At 54.3% G+C, this 19434-nt stretch overlaps 1 protein-coding gene across 1 annotated transcript in view; it reads left to right on the top strand.

Moving 5' to 3' along the window:
• Nucleotides 1-1026: 1026 nt before the first annotated feature.
• Nucleotides 1027-19434, top strand: part of RIMS3 (regulating synaptic membrane exocytosis 3) — a 38985-nt gene continuing 20577 nt past the window's right edge. The window contains exons 1-2 of the mRNA XM_045859662.1: nt 1027-1301; nt 16508-16680. The gene's annotated coding sequence lies outside the window, so the exon portion shown is untranslated. The remainder of the gene's footprint in view (nt 1302-16507; nt 16681-19434) is intronic.

The raw sequence follows: 19434 nt of genomic DNA, 5'->3' as shown, positions 1-19434 counted from the left end.
TGCCTGGGTTGTGGGCCAGGTCCCCAATAGGGAGCATGCTAGAGGCAACCACACATTGATGTTTCTCTCCCTCCCTTGCCCTCTCTATAAAAATCAATAAAATGGTATGATAGGGGCACCCTAGGAGACACTTTATACAGCATCCTCAAGTTCCTGGCTGCCAGGGAACCCAGGGTTCAAGGAGCCCACTTGGAAGATCATCTAGGTGAATACCAGGTCCCAGAGCAGGGCTTCTCAGCCTTGGCATCATTGATGCTTCAGCCTGATAACTTTTGGGCATGGGGCTGCTGTGTGCATTGCAGGATGTTTAGCAGCATGCCTCATCTCTTCTCACTGGATGCTAGTAGCAACACCCCCAGCTGTGAAAACCAAAGATGTCTCTAAACATTTCCAGATGCTCCTAGAAGTGGAGATGGGGGCAAAAATCTCCTCAAGGTGAAAAACACTGCTCTAGGGGAAGAAGAGAGGGGAGGGGAGCGAGGTTAACCTGGGCCTCAAAGCAGGAAACCCTACAACTTTACCCTTTGTCTGGAAGCGACACCAGAAAGCCTTTTTCCTCATAGCAGGCACTTGGGCAAGTCTTCCTTTCTGGGCTTCAGTTTTTCCATCTATATATTGGATTTGATGTTTGTGAGTCATTTGCCCCTTCATCATCTGACATTCCTTGATCTGGTCCAGGGTGAAACAGGGGTACTGTGGTGCCATTCAGGCGCCCCAAAGGAAGGCTAAGAAAGAACAAAGAGAGGTTGGGGAGCGGAGGTAAGGTACAAGACAGGAAGGTTCTAGGAATGTGGAGAAGTTTGGAGCATCTTCTAGACCCCACCCCCTTCGAGGCCTTATCTGTGTAGGCCGTCCCCACTCTGGCAAACCCACGCTCTCCAGTTTCCACCAGGCCCCGCCCACAATAAAAGACCCAGCCCCTGGCCCCGCCCACATCACGGCCCCTCCTGCCTCCTGCCCCGCCCCCAGCAGGCCCCGCCTCCCTCTTCACCTCCCGCCAGCCGGGGCTTGTGCTTTGCACCCCGCGGCGGCTGAGAATCGTGGCGGCTGCTGAGCCGGCAGCGCAGGCGGACGGAGCAGAGCTGCCCGGCCCGGTGACGGGCGATGCCCCCGTGAGCTTCTCTCGCCGCCCCTCCCCGCCCCGCGCCCCTACCTCATTGGAGTCCACCGCCCGCCCGCGACCGGGCCGCGCCTACCACCGGGTCCGCGGGGCGGGGTCCAGGGGCAGCACCTGCCCCGCCTTGCAGAGCCGCCTCGGTCAACGGAGACCCCTCCCTATCTGGCCCCTGGCCCCACCCCAGGTAAGTCGGTAGGCCTAGTTTGCCTAGGAGCGGACGTAGGAAGAGAGCTGCGGAGGTCTGAGGGACCACCCGGAGAGGGGAGGGGAGCTCCGGCCGGCAGGCGCCACGTAGGGATCTGAGCGTGCAGAGTCTGGGGGGCGGGAGCTGGGGCATGAGGGAAGATGAGCACAGTGTGTGTGATGGCTCTGGGGTGGGGGCTAAGGTATACGAGGGAACGTGGGATGTTTGGGGGAGCCTGGAAAATGGGGTAGAGGGCTCCAGAGTCTTGAGTGTTTTGCTGAAGCTCAGAGCATCTGGGGTCCTGGTCTTCAAAGGCATTGCCTCGCATGGCATTTTTGGAAAGTGCTTAAAATTCCTCCTGGAAAGAGAGCTGGAAGGCAGCCTGCCTTCCTCTCTCCTGCCTGTGCCCTGGTTGACAAGCGGCCACTCTTTCCTCCCAATGAGACACCATTGTGGTGCCTAGAAGAACCCCCCACTCTGTGAAAGAAGAGGTGATGCTCACTCCAGCCCTAGGGTGGAAAGAGGGGGCCTCTGGGAAGCTGGGAGAGACTGTTGGTCAACCCATGGTGGGGAGCCCAGGGTTGGGGGAAGCTTGGCAAGACCCTTGGTGAGCAACCTGGGCACCCTCTCATTCAGGGGAGGTGTCTGCACTGGCTGGCCTCCAGGCTGCCGGACTCATGCCCCGATCACTTTCTCTGGACAGCCCAGCCTTGAGGAATGGGTTTCTTCCCAGTACGCTGGGCCCGGAAACCCCGAGAGGGCTCATGGCTCCTGTGGTTCTGGATGAGGTGGGCAGTGCCATACCCAAGGCCAGAGAACAAGGGGTGCTGGCTGGCACTGCCACCTGGGGGCTGTTCGGATGTGGTCCTATGGAGCTGGGGAGCCTAGGTGAATGTCAGCATCCAACCCCTGCTCCTGGGGTTGTTGTCTGGGTGTGACGAGAAAAGCTGCTGTCCCTTTGGTCCTGTCCTCTGCCCATGATGACTTCTTAAGTCTAGAGTCCTTGGGTTTGGGGCCTGAAGTGGTGGGGAGAGGGCTTTCTGGGCTAGGCCTGGTCACCAAGGGGTTAACTAGCCAGCCCCACAGTTGCTGCCAGCCACCACCAATTAGTCTATAAACAGGCAGCTGCCAACTGTCTCTGGGGGTATGTGAGCAGCCTAATGGGGCAGGGGTTAGGGAAGGGGGTCTGTGAAACCTGTGTTTAAGCCAAGCACCATGCCTTTCAGAGCCTGTTCAGGAGCCACAGACCCCTTCCGTGCCCTCTGTGCCAGGCTACTTGGCTTAGGGATCTCCAGCCCCAGGGTTTGAACCCTACCTGACCCTCTGCAGGATATGAAGCCCAGAGTTGGGCAAACTTGGCTTCAAACCCAGGCTGTGCCACTTTCTTGCTCTGCACTATTAAGGAAATCACTTCCTTTCTCTGAGCCTCCTTCAGTAAAACAAACCCACCTTCTAGGTCTGTTGGGAGGAGTAAATAAAATGGTGGATTTGAGCCGCTTAGCACAGTCCCTGGAACTCAGGGGAGCTCAGTAAGGTAACTGCTGACCTCAGGAGCAACTCTTGTGCCAAGGACTTGATGGGACAGGCAGGCAGGAGTCAGGTGCTGAGGACCCAGCAGGGACCAAGGTCCCTCCCTTGGGGCATGTGTTCTCCTGAGCCAAGCACTGTCTCTGTCTTATTATCTTTCCCTCCCTTCTTGCTCACAGACACTTCTGGCCTCTGGACATTAATTGGATTTTACTCTGCAGAACTCAGGGCTGAGCTATTCCTTTCTGGGCTCCCCCTACCCCTAACCAGGTACCAAGCTCTATGAGGTCTGTCAGGGGTCGAGATAATGTCTGCAGCTGCAACAGCATCTGGCCCTTTAAGGAGGGAAGAAAACAATTATCTGGCCTGGGCATTGCATCAGCTGGAGCCTGGAGGGTCCCTGGGGAGCCTTGGGGAGGGGGGGCAGGCTGGTGGTTGATTTCATTAGTGCCATGCGAGAACTCTCACCCTAGGCTGCCCCACTCGCCAGCCACATGCAGCCTTCTCCCCCAGGCAGCAGTAGCAGCTCCAGCTACGCTGCCTTCCCACACCCCATGAGCACCCCCTCGGAGGACTCTGTCTGTGCACCCCCAGCCCATGTCATGGGCCCGGGCAGACAGGGGTACAGGAAATTGCCTCTCACACTGGCCTTTTGCTGACTGGGGGTGCATAGTATGCTTCCTGTACCTGCACTTTGCTGACAATGGTGGTGTCTCCCCCATTAGTGTTGGGCTGACCTGGGGGGTATTTCTTCCACAATGGCATTTTGTTGACCCAGGGGAGGGGTGACTCCTGTGCTGGCCTCTACACTGGTGTTTTGCTGACCCAACAGAGGAGCTGTACTGCCTGGGGCGTGTGTGAACTGAGGGCATGGGTGGGAAATAGTCGCTCTCTGACTGGAGGTGAGCTGGCTGGAAACAGTGAGTCACAGGGCCAGAGAGGACACTGAGTATCTAGGCAGCAGACAGACCTGGGTTCAAATGCCACATCCTCCACTTCCAGACTCTTTTACCGTTCCAGGCAGGTGGTCTCAGACACCCCTGGAAAATAGGAATCATTTACACTCAGCCTGTCCCACCTCCATCTGGAAGGTTCTCAAGGGATTAAACGTACTAACTGGATGTACAGCACCCAGGCCAGTGCTGCATACTGTGTGATGAGTCTCTTCCCTCTGCAAGTTTGAGCTGGTCACACCTTGGGCGAAAGATACCTGGACAGGAAAAGGATGGTTGGGGAGGAGTAGAGAGAAGGGCAGAGAGTGCAGGGCCCCCTGCCTCTTGCAGGGGGATGCATTCAGATACCTGATGTACCAAGTGCTGTGAGCCAGGAGCCCCTGCCTCCAGGAGCCTACATTCTAGCCAGGAGAGGGCCCAGAGCAGGTGATGTGTGTTCAGAGGAGGGATTCAGGGAACCTAGGGTGACAAGGAGTTGAGGAGGCAAAGAAGAGATGAGGAAAGGGAACAGCGTGTGCCACAGCCTTGGTGACGGTGGGAACAGGGCTGGTGTGGTGGGGGAGGACAGCAGTGGAGAGAGGGTAGAGAGTGGGCAGGCGTTGGCACAACCACACCAGAACTCCCTAGTCCTAGCAGGATACTAAAGACTTGGGACTTATCCTGTGCCCCAGGGTAGCCCCTAAGTGGTTTTGAGCAGAGGAGGCAGGGTCTGATTTCCAAAGAGTGTGGTCTGGGGTCCATGGCCCTCAGGCAAAACCTTCTCAAGAGTGACCTTTTGCCCTCTCCTACCCCTTTCCCTTTGCAGCAGCCTTGGTATCCAGGGAGCTGGTTGTTTACGTTGCTCCTCCCAGGAGGGAGGGGGCCAGTCTCAATCCCTCCAGCTCCCTCTCTCTGGGCTTTGTTGATGAAGTTCATCCCTTGGGGTCAGGTTCTCCTGACCTCCCTGTGGAGCCAGAGGGCACTAGGTGTGCTTTCGAGCCAACCAGCCTATGTTCACATGCCAGCTGGAAGGCACACCCCGTCTTTGAACCTCAGTGTCCTCGACTAGAAAATGGGATCAATGTTACTTCTCTGCGGGAAGGATAAAATGAAATTCCAGATGGAAATCACAAAACCCTCTCTCAAGTGTTGGCTGTCAGTTTTACTCTGTTGCATGGAGGTTGACACCTACCTGGGCCAGGCCTAGCCCCAGGGCTGGCTACGGGCAAGGACAGGGTTGGTTGCATGAGTCTGTGGTTGCACAGGACCCTCCATGAAGAAGGATCCCATGCTTGGTTTAGTACTCTGCTGTCGCCATCTTGAAATCCTTAATAATTTTGAACAAGGGGTCCGGCATTTTCATTTAGCACTGGGCCCTGCCTACCAGATAACCCCACAAATTGGGAAGGGGTAGGGAGAGGTAGGGAGACGCACAGACCTGCAAACGGTTCCTAAGTGGAGGAGGTAGAAGGTGGAAGACATGACTAACTGTCCCAAGGTGGGTGGGATGGTAATAATAGTAACATTTATTTAGTGCTTACTGTGTGCTAGGTTCTCTGCCAAGCACTTTGCATATTCATCTTCAAACAGCCCAGTGACATAGGTACTATTATTATTTCCATTGCATAGATGAGGAAAGTGAGGTTAAGTATCCTGGCCAAAGTCACACAGCCATCAAGTGGCAACGCTGGGATTCAAACCCAGGTTGTTAAACTGCAGAGCATGTGCCTAACCCGGGGAAGTCTTCAGCTAGGAGGAGGGGCCCCTGAGCTGGGTCTGAAGGATACCTTGGAGTTTGCCAAGGAGGGAGGCGTTGTGGGGAAGGGGGCACTGTCTCAGCTGGGAAGTGCCCATGCCGAGCATCGTGCTTGGCCAGGAAAGGTGGGGCCAGAGCCACAAGCCTCCCAAGGTTCAGCAAAGAACCCTTTGGGTTTCGTGGTTCTGATTTTCCAGGCTCAGAGCTCCTGGTCACTCTGCCCCAGGCCCTGCTGCTACCCTGATTTCTCAGAGCCGCCCAGGCCTCTTTTCTCACTCTGCTGCACACTCTTCCCCACCACCAGGTAGACTCACTTACTGGTTTGACTGTTGCTTCTGGGCTCAAGACCTGCAGGTGTAACTGCTTTAGATGTCTCACAGTCAACCTCAGGTCCGAACCTAGGTGCCCAGCTCCGCCTCCGATGTCCACAGCTCTTCTCTGCCACCGCCATCCACCCACTTGCTCAAGCTGGAAAGCTGGAAGTTCTCCTGGACACCTCACCCCCACATCTCACAGCCAGTCCTCAGCAAGCCCTGTTTGTTCTCCTGAATATCTCATGAATCTGTCATCCCTCCCTCTGCCCACCGCCCCATTCTAGGTCGCCATCAGCCCTTACCTGGACCACTGCGACAGCCCCCTACACAGATCTCATTATTTTTCTGTTCTTTCTTCACTTCACTTTTCACACCCTGATCTTCTAAACATAAATGTTTATATCATTTCTATGCTTAAGACCCTTCCAAGACTTCTTGGGAAAAAAGCCAAACTCTGACGTCATCTACGAGGCCCTGTGTGATCTGGTCCTTGCCCATCTTTTTGTCTCATCTGGCACCATTCTCCCTCCCCCTCAGCTGCAGGACTTCAAACCCATTCCCTCAGCCTGAAATATAATCCTCCTCCTGGTGCCCCGTGAACTCCTACTTATCCTGTGCAGATACCAGCTCGAACATCATTTCCACAGCAAAGCCTGAAAACCGGAAACTAAACACCGCCCCCCTCCATAGGACCTTGTACTTCTTTGTGACACTCATCACACTTGAATTGCTTTTTTCTCGTCTCTTTCTCACTAGACTGTAAACCCTGTGGGGTCAGGAATCCCGAGTTGCCTAGCCCCAACACCTAGTAGGTGCGCAGTGAGTTGTTCAGTGAATGAAGGAATAGATGAATCATTGCCTAGCACCCTCACTGGCCTCCCTGCCTCCCTCTCCGCCTGCCTTCTCTAGTCCTTTTTCATTGTGGCCCCAGAGCCATTTTTCTCAAACACAGAACTGACCCTGTCACCCCCTGCTACTTAAAATACTTCAGTAGCTCCCCACTGCTGACAGGGACAGCTTCAGGTTCCCAGAGTGGTGTTCAAAGCCCTTTGTGATCTGCGTGACTGCCTCTCCAGGCTCATCTCCCTGCCCCCCTTCCCCCGCACTTTGAACTCCTGGCAGTTCCTCTAACGTGTCAGGCTGTTCTGGGCCTCTGGGCCTCAGCACTTGCTGTTCCTTCTGCCTGTAATGGCTCCCCAACCCTGCTTTGTCCCCCGAGAAAGTCCTTTCTTCTTCAAAATCAGCTCAGCCGCCACTTTTGCTGTGAAGCCTCTGAGGAGCCCCTCCCCCCCCCCCCCGGGGCCTGGCCCCCACCTGGGCTGACTTAGCTCACCCGCCTCGGCCACATCTGCACTGAGTCCGCATCTCTTCTTCCTTGTCTCCCATTAAACTGAGCTCCTCTGGTGCAGGCACAGTGATTCTTTTTCTTCAGAATTGTTCATCTTTGAGTCTCCAGCTCCCAGCTTCTCCCTGTCTTAATTAGGTCTTTGCTTGTATACAGAAACCTGCTGGAGCCAGTTTCAGTCATACAGAAGGATTTAGTACAAGGACATAAGGGATTCCGGAGACTGACCAGCAGAAAACGGCCTAGCCTCTGGGAAGTGGGACCTGTAGACCAGGAGAAATGGAAGCAACCTTATTGGCCATTTTTACCTTTCTGTCTCTCAGAGTAGGTTTTCTCTGCTTTTCCAGATGTCAGGCCACCTATAGTTCCTATATTGTGTCCCTCAATTCCAGCCACATCCAGAGATAAAAACCAGGGCTTAACAGATCCAAGTCCAAACTTCCAGAAGAAGATCTGATTGGCTCTGAGTGGATCAAGTGCCCATCCTGGTCCAATCAACTGCAGCCTGCTGGGAAGGTTCACAAAGTCAGACATGCAAACGTGGCTCTTGACCTCCTTGGAGAAAGCAGGGCTCTCGGTTATCAGGGCAAGCACTTCAAAAGACATCTGCTAAAACCCTTAGAGTGCTGGGGTGGGTCTGGCCTCCAGCCTTCCATCTGGACAGCACCTGGGGGAAAGAGACTGGGCATTGTGACTTAAAGGGAAGTGTTCACCTGGGGCAGCAGTGCCCAGGGCAGGCTCTGAAGAACATGTCAAATGTCATTTAGAGGCCTGATCAGAGAGGTAGGGAGATGAGACCTTGAGTTTCAGAGTGGTGAGAGAGGGAGGAGGAGGGCATGAGCAGTCAGAACAGTTCTTCCGACTAAAATCATATTTATCCTCTAAGACTTAAATCATTTCCTTTCCTCAGTGAAGAACCACGCCATGCCTACTCCCCCTGCCCCCAATCTCTTATTCCTTATCTGCATTAATTCTATTCTTTGTACTTCCCGAGCAATAAGTATTTTTGAGCACTTTGTGCTAGACATTATGTGCACGTCTCATAAGATAGGTACTATTATACCCATTTTACAATGAAACCAAGGTTCGGAGAGCTGCCATTTGCAGGCTAGGAACACACAGCAGTGTGATTCCAGAGTAAGAGCTCTTAATATCTCTTAACCTCAGCTACTTACTCACTTGCCCATTTGCCTTTCACTACTGTGAGAGCCTCAGTACCAGGCAGACACTAGGATCCCATTCTTCCTCTACACCAGCACAGGTCAGCCCAGAGCCAGGGCTCCCGACGGTGGGTGGGATGGATGGATGCGGGGTGGGGGGAGGGCAGAAAAGGCATCTGGACGGAAGCAGAGGTCTCCTACTCGTGGACCTCCCCTGTGGAGCTGTGTGACTCTGGACAAGTCTCCACCTTCGAGAGCCTTGGTTTTCTTATTAAACAATGGGGATGATAATTCCTTCTGTGAGTCCAGTACTCGATGTGGGCGTAAGGACAGTTTGTAATAGGAAAGAACTGAGCAGTTTCTAAGGACTGTCCTGACCAGAAAGGACTGTGGCAACACAGCTGGCCACTGTGCCCAAACCCCTGCAGGAGGCGGACCACCCCAGAGCTCCCCAGCGTGGGGAGTGGTACCTTCGGTGAGACCTGAGATGACTTCCAGTGGCTCATGGACCTGCCATGACACAGCATCACTCACATGGTGAGGAAGTTGGTTCCCTTTCAACTTCATCAAGTCCAAGGCTGTCTCAGGGAGGAAGTGTCAGCGTAGTGCTAGTGTGTCTTCACCAGCTTTCCGATGCTTGCTGCCCTGCCCTTTTTAACAGGGAGGTCTTGACTGGCAGCTCCATGCAGCTAAACTTCAATAACAGAGCTTTGTCAATGCTGTATTTATTTTACTGTATTTTCTAGTTGTTAAAAGTGATACTGACTTTCTGTGTATAGTAGTAACACAAAGTTTCTAATTAAAGTAAATGCCTTTAAGTTAAAAGTGTGAACTTGAAGAAAATAATAATGAGCGCCTCAGGAGTATGTAGACTGGGCAGATACCACTGAGTGGGCACTGAGGGTTAGGGGGATAATGCGAAACTGGGACATGGTACGGATACGCCAGAGAGTGGACCATTGGCCTAGATAGTCTTGAAGGCCCCTTCCACCTGCCTAGAAAATTAAAGGGTGTCTTCCTGCTGTGCCGGCTTGCAGCCCTCTCCTTATCTCCTGCTCCGGCTTGGCTTTTCTTTCAGAGGACCCTGCCATGATGGTGCCTGTGGACAGGAGAATTTGTGCCACTGTTCCCTCAGCCTGCTTGGGGGTCTCTTGGAGTTGGGGTGTCAGGGCGCGGGTAGGACACCCCCTCATCTCTGAGTTGGGTCTTGGGCACTCCTGGGGGACCAGGAGCTGCAGGTTGCACAGTTCTCCTGGTCTTCACGCAGAACACAGGTGTTGGGGCTTCCCTGAGGCCTGGAGTCCCAGGGAGAGCTGAGGCTGCCCCCAGAGCTGCTGCCCCAGGACTTGGGGCCTGGGGACAGAGAAGCCAGGAGGATTTGGGGTCTCAAGGGTCTCCTTTAATTTGGTCCCCCATTCCCCACGTGTTTGTGCTGCTGACTGCCTTCTCCTGGGGACTGGGCATCCACCCCAGAAGGCCTTAGAGGGTACAGGATTTATCCACACGGCCCAAGATCTGCCTGACTCCGCCCCAGTCCTACGTCCACGGTTGGGGGCAGGCCCGGGCTCCAGGAGGGTGGAGGGCCTGGGTAGTGTGGGGCATGTGCTATATATGCAGGGTGAACATCTGAGGGTTTCTGTGAGAGTATATCATATGTGTTTGTATGTGTGTGAGAGAGTTTAATTTTGCATGAATGCATGCATGTGATGCATGTGTGTCTGGTGAATGTAGCTCTGGGCGACATGTCTGGGGGTCTCTCTGAGAGCATATAGTGTGTGTGTGCTTTTGCACGTGTGTGCAGGCAGTGTGAGTGTATCTGTGGTCGAGGCATCTTTGTGTCATATGTGTGAGGTTCTCTGTGTGGCAGTATGTCTCCTATGTCTGTGTGTGATGTGCATGTGGGTGTGTGGTGAGTGCATCTCCACGTAGTGTGTCTGTGAGGCCTGTGGTATGTGTGCATGTGTGTGCATGTGTGTGTGTCCAGGTGGCTTGCTTGCTGGGTGTGGTGTGTGCCTGTTGTTTTGTGTATGTCTTCGTCTTTGTATCGCACGTATCTGGCTATGTGGTGCGTCTGAGTGGCTGCGTGAAGGTGTGTGCTGTGCACGCGGGTCTTTGTGCCCTGGATAAGGACAGGGTGGGAGGGGCCAAGGGGTTTTCGGGGTATGCGGAGTGCATTGAGGACGGTGTCTGTTTGGCTGGGGCTGCGGGTGTGCTGAGTTCCCGAAGAGGGTCCCTAGAGCTGGTGGCAGGCGCGGGCGGCGCCTTCCGGCTTGGCGCAGAGCTGGTAACCCGAGCCCCTATTCCCATGAAATATTGATCAGGCTAGCGGCGGCCCTGGCAAAAAAAAAAAAAAAATGCTGGGCGGGCAGGAAGCTACCGGGGCCGGCCGCTGTCCTTGGTACTGCTGCGTCTCCCCCGTACAGGGGGCCACTGCGCTCAGTCTGAGGCGGGGCCGGGAGGTGGAGAGACTCCCCCATTCACCAGCACCCTCAGCGGGGCCCCAGCCTCTGAAGATGAGCTAGTCTGTCCCTACCACCTGTTTGTTAGTTCCACCACTTCATCGAGGGGGAACAGGGACCAAATGGGTGTTTTTATTGAGGTCTAGCATTTCCCAGGGCTAGGGTGACCACACAGCTATATTGGCCTGGGATAGTTCTAATTTACACCTGTGGCCCCTTGTGGTTGTTAGTAGTGTCCCTGCTCACCCTCAGAAAAGTCCCAGTGCAATAACAAATTATGTGCTCCCCAGCCATAAGGCTTTGTTCCAAAGACCTCTTCCCTGAACTTCTCTACTTTGCCCCCTCGTGGAGGAGGAGGAAGAGGGTTTCTGTAGGGGTGTGTGTGTGTGTGTGTGTGTGTGTGTGTGTGTGTTTGGGCGCAGGGATTGTCCTTCCTGAGCTTGGGCTGAGCTAGAATAAGTAAGTACCTGGGAGCCCCAGAACCCTCAGGGTCCTGCTGCAGGCTAGGACCTCCCCAGGGCATCTCACTCCCTTCTCTAACTGACCCGAGTCTGCTCTCCATTCAAGCTGCACTCTTTTCAGACCTGGGCTCCCCCTGCCCCTAGGAGAGAGTCAGGGTGCTCCCCGGCCTCCCTGCTGCATCCCGGGCTGCACAGGCCTTGGTCTCCGTGTTGGGGTGTGGTAGGGTCTCCAGGTGGACCATCTGTGTACTCATGGCACCTTCTCTGAGTTCCCCCACTTTTAACCGCAGATTCTCCACCCTGCAGTGGATTCCATCGTCCTCCTTCCCCTGACTATGGGTGTCACATCTTGCTCTTTCCGCACTCTATACTCTGGGCATTCTCCTTCCTCTCCATATCCCACTTTTCCCCCGGGGGAGCACACCCAAATCCTGCCCACTCACATTGCTCTTCTGAGCTCCAGTGAATCTGCTCACCTGCCCGACACCTCTGCGTGGGAGTTGCAGTATTATCTCAGACTTATCATATCTAAAATGGGGATTCATCTTCCTCCTAAGCTGACTTTTTCCTCTGGGACTTCAGGCTCTGCTGATGGCACCTCTCAGGCCCCACCCTCCTTGTAAATCACTTTGGATTCTGTTTTTTTTCCCCCTCTCCCCAAACTTGCCCCATCACTAACTCTAGGCCACTCCCACAAGCCACGCCTCCTGGCCACCTCCTCCTCCACACCTGCCCCACGGGAGGCAGTGCAGCCCTTCCTCCCACCCCCTGAGTGCTCTTCCCGCTGTCAGTCTTTCTTCTGGTTCTGCGCTCAGTGTCAGATTGATTTCTGTACAGCATTGCATCTAAGTCATGTCGGATTTCGCTCCCTTCGGGATTAAAGCCAAGCCTCAGCCCTCCTTTGGAGCCATTCATTGGCTGTCTCCAGCCTCCCTTCCCAGCCCTCCCTTCCTGGTTGTACTTACCTCCTGCTCCAGTTGCGCTGCGCTACCCCCCGCCCCCCTCCCCCCAGGCTCTGAACATCAAGTTTTCTCTCTGGGCCTTCGCATGCAGTTCTCACCTCTGTCCTGCCACCTTGGCCTTTCCAAATCTCTTCTCTTTTTGAGGTGTTCTGCAACACTTTTCCCCAGGATGACTTCTCTGGTCTCCCCATCCTGAAGAGTTCAGTCCTTCTGCAGAACAACCAGAGTTTATCTTTATCTCTCAATGCCTTGGGTGGGCCAGGGGCCAGCAGCACAAGAGCCTGTAAGAAACACAGAATCTCAGGCTCCACCCAGGACCCATGGAATCAGAATCTGCATTTCAGCAACATGCCCAGCGGACTTGCGTGCACATTTAAGTTGGAGAAGCACTGGACAGTGTACTTGCTGAGGACGGGAGCTTGCCTTTTTTAGGAGTGGTCTTCAGCCAGGGCAGGTGGTGTTCTCACATGTCAAGTCAGGTGACAGCTGCCCCATCTGACCAGATCCCATGAGCTCTGAGAGGCACTGTACAGTAGAGACTCCGACAAGCACACAGACTCCACCTGGACACTTCCCGCCTGATTCTGTGCCCCACGAGGCCCCGGAGCCCACACTCTGTGCATCTGACTCCGGAAGACACTCTGGCCACACAAGGAGGGATCAATTAATCAATAAGAAAGCAGTTATCGAGCATACAGCAGAACATTTCCCTCTTCAGAAAACACACAGTGGTTAAAAATGTCTGTTATTTTAATGTATGTTTTACAAAGAAAAACATGTATTTAGTGTTTTCTTTATGACAACACTGGTGCAGTTTCTAAAGAGGTAACTTTAGAAAATACAATATGTCACACGAAGAAAATAAAAATGACTCACAAGTCTACTCCCCAGCTATAAATACTATTAATTTCATACTTATTATAGATCACCATCCATTCATTCATCAGACATGTACAGACCCCTACTGCATGCCAGACCTGTGCCGGGCACTGGGGGCTCAGGGTGAAGACAGCAGGGTTCCTACTTCCAAGCAGCGCACACCCAGGGGCGGGGTGTGGGAGGCAGGCACTGAACAAGTCAGGAATGGCAGTGTATCCATTTCCTAGGGCAGCCGTAACAAAGTGCAGCAGGCTAGATGACTTAAACAACACAACTTTATTTTCCCAGTCCTAGAAACTGGACGTCCAAAATCTCGGTGTTGGCAAGGCTGGCTCCTTCTGAGAGCTCTGAGGGAGATTCCGTACCATGGTCTGTCCTGGACTCTGGTGACAGCTGGCTGTCTTTGGCGTCCCTGGGCTCGTTGCCGCGTCGCCCTCATCTCTGCCTCCATCATGCAATGGCAACCTCCCTGTGTGTCTCTGCCTTCACACGGCCAGCTTTTTAGGAGGACGGCAGTCCTGGTGGATTAAGGACCCACTCTACTCCAGAGTGACCTCAATGTAACTAAGAATGTCTGCAGTGACCCTATTCTGAGGCCATATTCTGGGATACCAGGGTTAGGGCCTCAACATGTCTTCTGTGTGGGGACACAGCTGAAGCCGGGACAGGCAGAGACAGTGCGGGGCCTGGACGACGCTCCCAGGAGATGGCATTTAAGCTGGGGCTGAGTAATGCACAGGGATCAGCCCAGCAGAGGTGGCGCACGCAGCACACATCGGGACCTCAGGACCTGAGTGTGGAGGCAGGCTGGAGAAGAGCATTCCAGGCAGACAGCTGACAAAGTGGCACTTTTGAAGAAATATAAAGGCCAGTGTGCCTGGAATACGGAGGAGGGGCAAAAGCATGGGGTGAGCTGTGTCACTGAGCCTGTGGGCCTCCGTGAGGGCTTTTTGCTCTCTCCCTCGGGCGATGGGGAGCTGCGGAAGGCTGTCACTCAGGAGGGATTCATTCTCCTTTGTGAGCTGTCTCCTCACAGAACTGAGCTGTCTGAGGGCTGTGTTGTTCCTCTCTGTCCCCAGTTCGGAGGGCAGGTGCATGGTCACGTCCTCAGGAGCCCTCTGGCTCGAAGAAGATACATGGCGCCCTGTCCAAGGAATGAAGACACAGCCGCGCCCCCAGCAGCCCCTAGTACAAGGTGGGAGTGGAGAAGCCCTGGGCTTAGGAACCTCATTCTGAACAGGACACAGGGCTCTCCCGGCTCTGAGACACAGGTTTGGGCCTGGCCACCCTACCCCCACCCTGTCGTGAGGACTGTGTCTAAGCGTGTGTGCAGGGCAAGCACATGACCCATGTGGGTCTCTGAGGCCAGAGGCCCCAACGCTGGTGGAGACCAGGGCTTAGGTCTTGCAGGGGACCTCTCTTCAGCATCCTGCTCTCCCCAAGGGATGCCTGGACATTGTCTTCCTAGGCAGGACCCAGCCTCTCAGATGCTCAGCCCGTCCCTTCCCATGCCCTCAGGGCTGCCCCTTGACTGTGCATGAGGGGAGGAGGCCCTGTGCCCAAAGCTGCCTGTCCGCCCTTGCCCGGGCTGGGTGGGCCAGGCTGGGTGGAGGAGAAGTGGGTCAGCTCGGTAGCCATGGTGACAGCCACTGCTCCCTGCCAGCCTGCTCATCTCACCACAAACCTCACCGATGAGCTCCTTTGTCCAGCCTGCTGGAATGGGGGCCAGGAGGGTGAGATCAGGGGCTGGAGCGCGTATGGGTGTGTGTATGTTGGCCAAGGGAACCAGGGACACAGGTGAGACATTTGCCCGGTTCCCTGGCCACTAAAGAGATGGGGCTCTTCCTGCCTACCTGGGCTGGACAGGGCCAAGGGAAGGGTGTGTGTGTGAGTGTGTGAAGGCCTGTGGCTGTCAGTGGGGCTGCCTCTGTGTGGCTGAATATCTCAAAGGTGTGTGTGCATGTCTGTATGCATGTGATTGTGTCTTTAAGCGTGTATCATCTGTACGGGTCTGTGCGGTGTGCGATCACACATTTGGAACGCTGTGCCCTGTGTCTCCGCCCGTGTATGAAGTGTGTATGTGAGCCTGGTTTGGGGGAGATAAAGGTTGCACCATCCAGAGAGGAGCTGGCACTGTGTTCCCCACTCGGGCTAGGTGTGCCCCTTCAGCCAAGCCTACATCTCCCACCATGTGCCAGCCTTGTCACCCACCCGTACGTCCCTGAGGGGAAAAAGAAAATTCTAGAAACAAGGGGACTGCTCTCCCCTTTGGTGGATGGTGGCACTGGCCTCTGACAGGGGCACAGCCTGGCATGGGTGATGTGGTGGGTGGCCCTGGTGCTAGATTGGGGTGGGGGCGGGGATCTCAAATGCCAGGCCCAGCATCTAGCGAGGGGCCAGGAGCTGAGACGCTGGCAAAGGAGAACATAGCCTTATGTGGCAGCTCCCAGCCCAACTGAGAGGTGCAGGGACCAGGTCCCATGCTGGTCCTGGGCCCTGGGCGGAAGCGCCGGAGCTGGAGTGGGAGGTGAGCCTGTTGGTCTTGGAGTCTTCTCACGAAGTGGTTGTGCCTGGTCTGTAATCCGGTCCAAAAGCACGAGCACCTGTACGTCCTTCACCATTTACAAAAGGCACCGCTATGAGTAGTAATAATGCAATTGCCCAAGTGAGCATTTAGCACGTCTCAATCCTTATTTTGTAATATTTCACCTAAGAATTCTAAGGCTGTCTTTATTATTCCCAGTTTAGAGATGAGGCATGGTAGGCTCAGGGGGGTTGTTAGGGAAATGTCCCTGTGTCACACAGCATACAAGTGGCAGATCTTGAAGTAAGTCTGTCTGCCTCCAAAGCCTAGGTTTTTAATCACTGTGCTTTTCTGCTCCTCGTCATCTCACCTGCTCCCCAGTCCAGCCTGGAGCATCCAGCTGGTCCAGGTGCCAGTAGCTGCATTTTATAGAAGAGGAGATGGAGGTTCAGAGAAGCTCAGTGACTGGCTCAGGGTCACATGGCTGGGGGTGGAGTCAGGAGCCTGCCCCTGCCCCCACCCCCAACACTCCTGAGTGCCAGGCATGTCACAGAGCATCTGGGGAAGGAAGGAAACATAGTGTCTAGAGCCGATTAGCATTTGGACTCTAGATGAGTCCTTCATGTGTTAAAAGTGTTAAAGTTGTGGGTGGAGCTTTAGCACCAGCAGCTTGAAGTTAAAAGTTCCTGAAGGCCCCACGGGCAGGTGACCCAGGAGTTTAGACAACGTTGTGAAGGAGGAAACAGAGAATGAGACAGTTGAAATGATTTGCTGAAGGCCACATTGCTATGCCCAAAGTCTGTCTGCTTACTCCATAGGCTACTGGAAGCTCTTCAGGATAGACGTCTTCTCTAGCCCCTCCTCTAAGCTCTCTTCTTTCCTTCCAGAGTCTTATCACATCACCTCCTCCTGGGAGCTACCCTGATTGCCTTCACCTCCTTTCTTGGAAACTGGTGTTTCAGAAGTTACCAGAAGCCTGTGTCAATGCCCTAGGGGAGTGCAGTTGGGAGGGGCACAGCCCCCTGTGATGCGGAGCACCACGTGCAGATTCATCAGTTCGGTGAGTTTGGGCTTTCTTCAAGGTGAGAGGCAAGCAGGGAGCATCTGACAGGTGATGTGGAGTCTGGGAGTTAGGAGGGTTGAGCTGGAGTTCTGATTTTGTCGCCAACTTTCTGTGTGACCCTGGGAGTGTCTCCCATTCTGGGTCTTGAGTTCCTACCCTGCACGGAAAGGCTCAGGCTGGAATAAGGATGGCAAATCCGTTTTAACTCCTCAGCTGGTTCTTATCAGTTGGGGCTGGTGCACAGAGTTGAAAGGGATTTGGAGGTTAAACCTGCCTCGATGGGAAAGGGATGGGTTAGTGATGTCTGCTGTGGACGGACCATTGGGGAAGGCAGTGAGGGCCTCAGTGATTTGCCATCTCTTTCAGTCTGACAGCCCACCATCCTGTGACAGGTTCCTTGGTCTTTCCGGTTGAAGGGTGTGTAGCTATGTTTATCTTGGATGGTCTCATTGACTCTCAAAAAAAAAGTTCATTATCTGGTTAGACATACGGTCAAAGGGACCAAGAGGTGCAGGGTGGCTTGGTAGAGCCCTGAGACCCTGCTGTTGTCAGGACTTGGAAGACGGTTGTGGGGGCCCTGAGACATCAGCGTAGAGGCCAGACTTCAAGGGCTGGAAAGAAAAGGTTTGTTTTTTGGGGAGCCTGGAAGGTGCCTGCGGGTGTGGAGCTTTGGGAGGAGTCAGGGCAGCCACCAGGGCAGCCGCTTCCTCCCTAGAGGGTAGGTCTGAGCTGTTGTCATGGATGCTGCTGAAGCTATGGGGCAGGGTCAGCACGGAGAACTTGACAGTGAGGGCCTGGGATCCAAGGAGATCAGGGGAGAATTCCTTTCCTTGGGCCCAGAAAGGGACAGTCCTGCTCAGAGGCAGGACAACGTTAAAGGATTTTTGTGGAAAGACTGCCATTCCCTTAGCAATCTTTGAGAACGACCAGAATGTGAGGTGCTGTGTTCTGTGTCCTGCTGGCCCCCTCCACCTCCTGCCCCTGTCCTGTCCTGTGGTCTGATGGTGCAGGGGTTGCTATGTATTAGGACTTTCCTCCTCAGAGGGGCCAGGTGGCCAGCTCTGTCTGTCTTTCTGTCGTGTTGTTTTTTAGCTAGACTGGCTGCCAGAGCAGCAAGCAGATCCCCAGTTCTGAGCCTGCCAGTTCACAGACTCTGCTCACAGACTCTCCCAGGCAAAGGGACTTCTAGAGATCACCTAGTCCAACCCCTTTGTTTTACATGCAGATGAGGAAACCAAGGCCCAGAGAAGGTAATACAGGGAATCTATACATTCTAATCCCACCTCCTGATTCTTATTCCTCTTGGCTGCCTACCCAGGACTCGTGTACTGGGGGTCAGGCCCTATGACCTCTGGCCCAGTGCTTTGGACCTGGCTCCTCCTATCCCCTGGGAGATGGCAGGCCTGACTGGTCCTCCCAGGCACTCATCGGCTCTCCAAGCTCCCTGGGTAGTTACAGATGAGAGTGGCTCTGGGTGGTGCCGAGTCCTGGATGTCAAGCCATCCGCTTGTTGGTGCCATTTATTATTCATGAGGAAATATGAGCCCCTGGGTTGGCAGGGTCAGGAATTTTGTCCCTTACCCTCTTTCCTTCTTGTCCCCTGGGAGTGGTGTTCTTGAACTTCCTGTAGTCTGGCTACTCTGGGGCAGCTTTCTCAAAGAGCCCAGAGACTCAGGGCAAAGCATGAGCAGGAGGGTTGAGCCCCCATCTTTGGGTGGGCTCCGGGTTGGAGGGGCAGGGGCTGCAGAGTGTGTCTGTCTCTTTGCTGAAACGGGGGACCTGAGTTTGAGTGCGGGCCCTGCCACTTCTTAGCTGAGCAGAATGGGCAAGGCCTCGATGTCTTTGCGACTCAATTTCCTCACCTGTGACATGGAAATAACCACACACCTGACAGAAATACTTTCAAGAGCAAGTGAGGCTTACACTGTAGCAGATTCAAAGGATCAGATAAGCGCTCTCCCACCATCCAGCAGAAGACCATGCAGGTGCCCCAAAAACACACCAACTGGCACTAGAATTGGAAAGTGAAGAGAAGAGATCATCATAGGCCCAAGTCCAGGGGACTTTCCATTAGCTACAAGGTTGATGGGGGGTGGATGGAGAAATACAATCCGGGGCTCTGCACACATCACAGGGTGAGCGAGAACAGTCCCGACAGCCACAAAGAAGGCAAGACGTGGCTATGACTCATCCCCACTGTCAGCCCTAATTCTCCAGCCAGTGGGAGCCACCCTGGCCAGGAGATCAGACTGCATTGTCAGCTGTGTGGGGACTGACTTCTTTGTTAGCTGGAGGGGTGCCTTCCCTTTCGCACCTGTATTTTCCCACCCCTTTCTTTGTCCTTTTGAAATGCTGGGTTTCCTTAGGGCGACAGGCCTGAGGACAGAGGGTCAAACAAAGTGCCCCTGAGCCCTGGGAAGGGGAGCTGCCTGGGAAAAAGACCGTGGGCCAGGACAGAGCCAGGAAGGGCTGGGTGCAGAGCATGCTAGAGTGGCCTTCTCTCCAATACATGACCTGAGCATCACACTTTCCACCAGGTTGAAGGGCTGATAGCCAGAGATTCCACTTCTGTATACAGAGCCACCGATGCCTGCTGCCTGACTCCCCCAGAGTGGCTCTCAGCACCCTCTGTCCCCTTTCCTAGCTCTCATCAGAACCATCACTCAATATTTAATTGCATAATTAGTTACTTTAGTTCTCTTTTCCTCCTCAACTGGAGGCTTGAGGAGAGCAGGATGAAGGTGGACTGAC

The sequence above is a fragment of the Phyllostomus hastatus genome, unplaced genomic scaffold (genome assembly GCF_019186645.2).
Source record: "Phyllostomus hastatus isolate PE091 unplaced genomic scaffold, TTU_PhHast_1.1 phas_scaffold_182, whole genome shotgun sequence".
Lineage (NCBI taxonomy): Eukaryota > Metazoa > Chordata > Mammalia > Chiroptera > Phyllostomidae > Phyllostomus > Phyllostomus hastatus.
The sequence above is the reverse complement of the archived record's forward strand: the minus strand, read 5'-3'. Positions and strand labels throughout refer to the sequence as shown.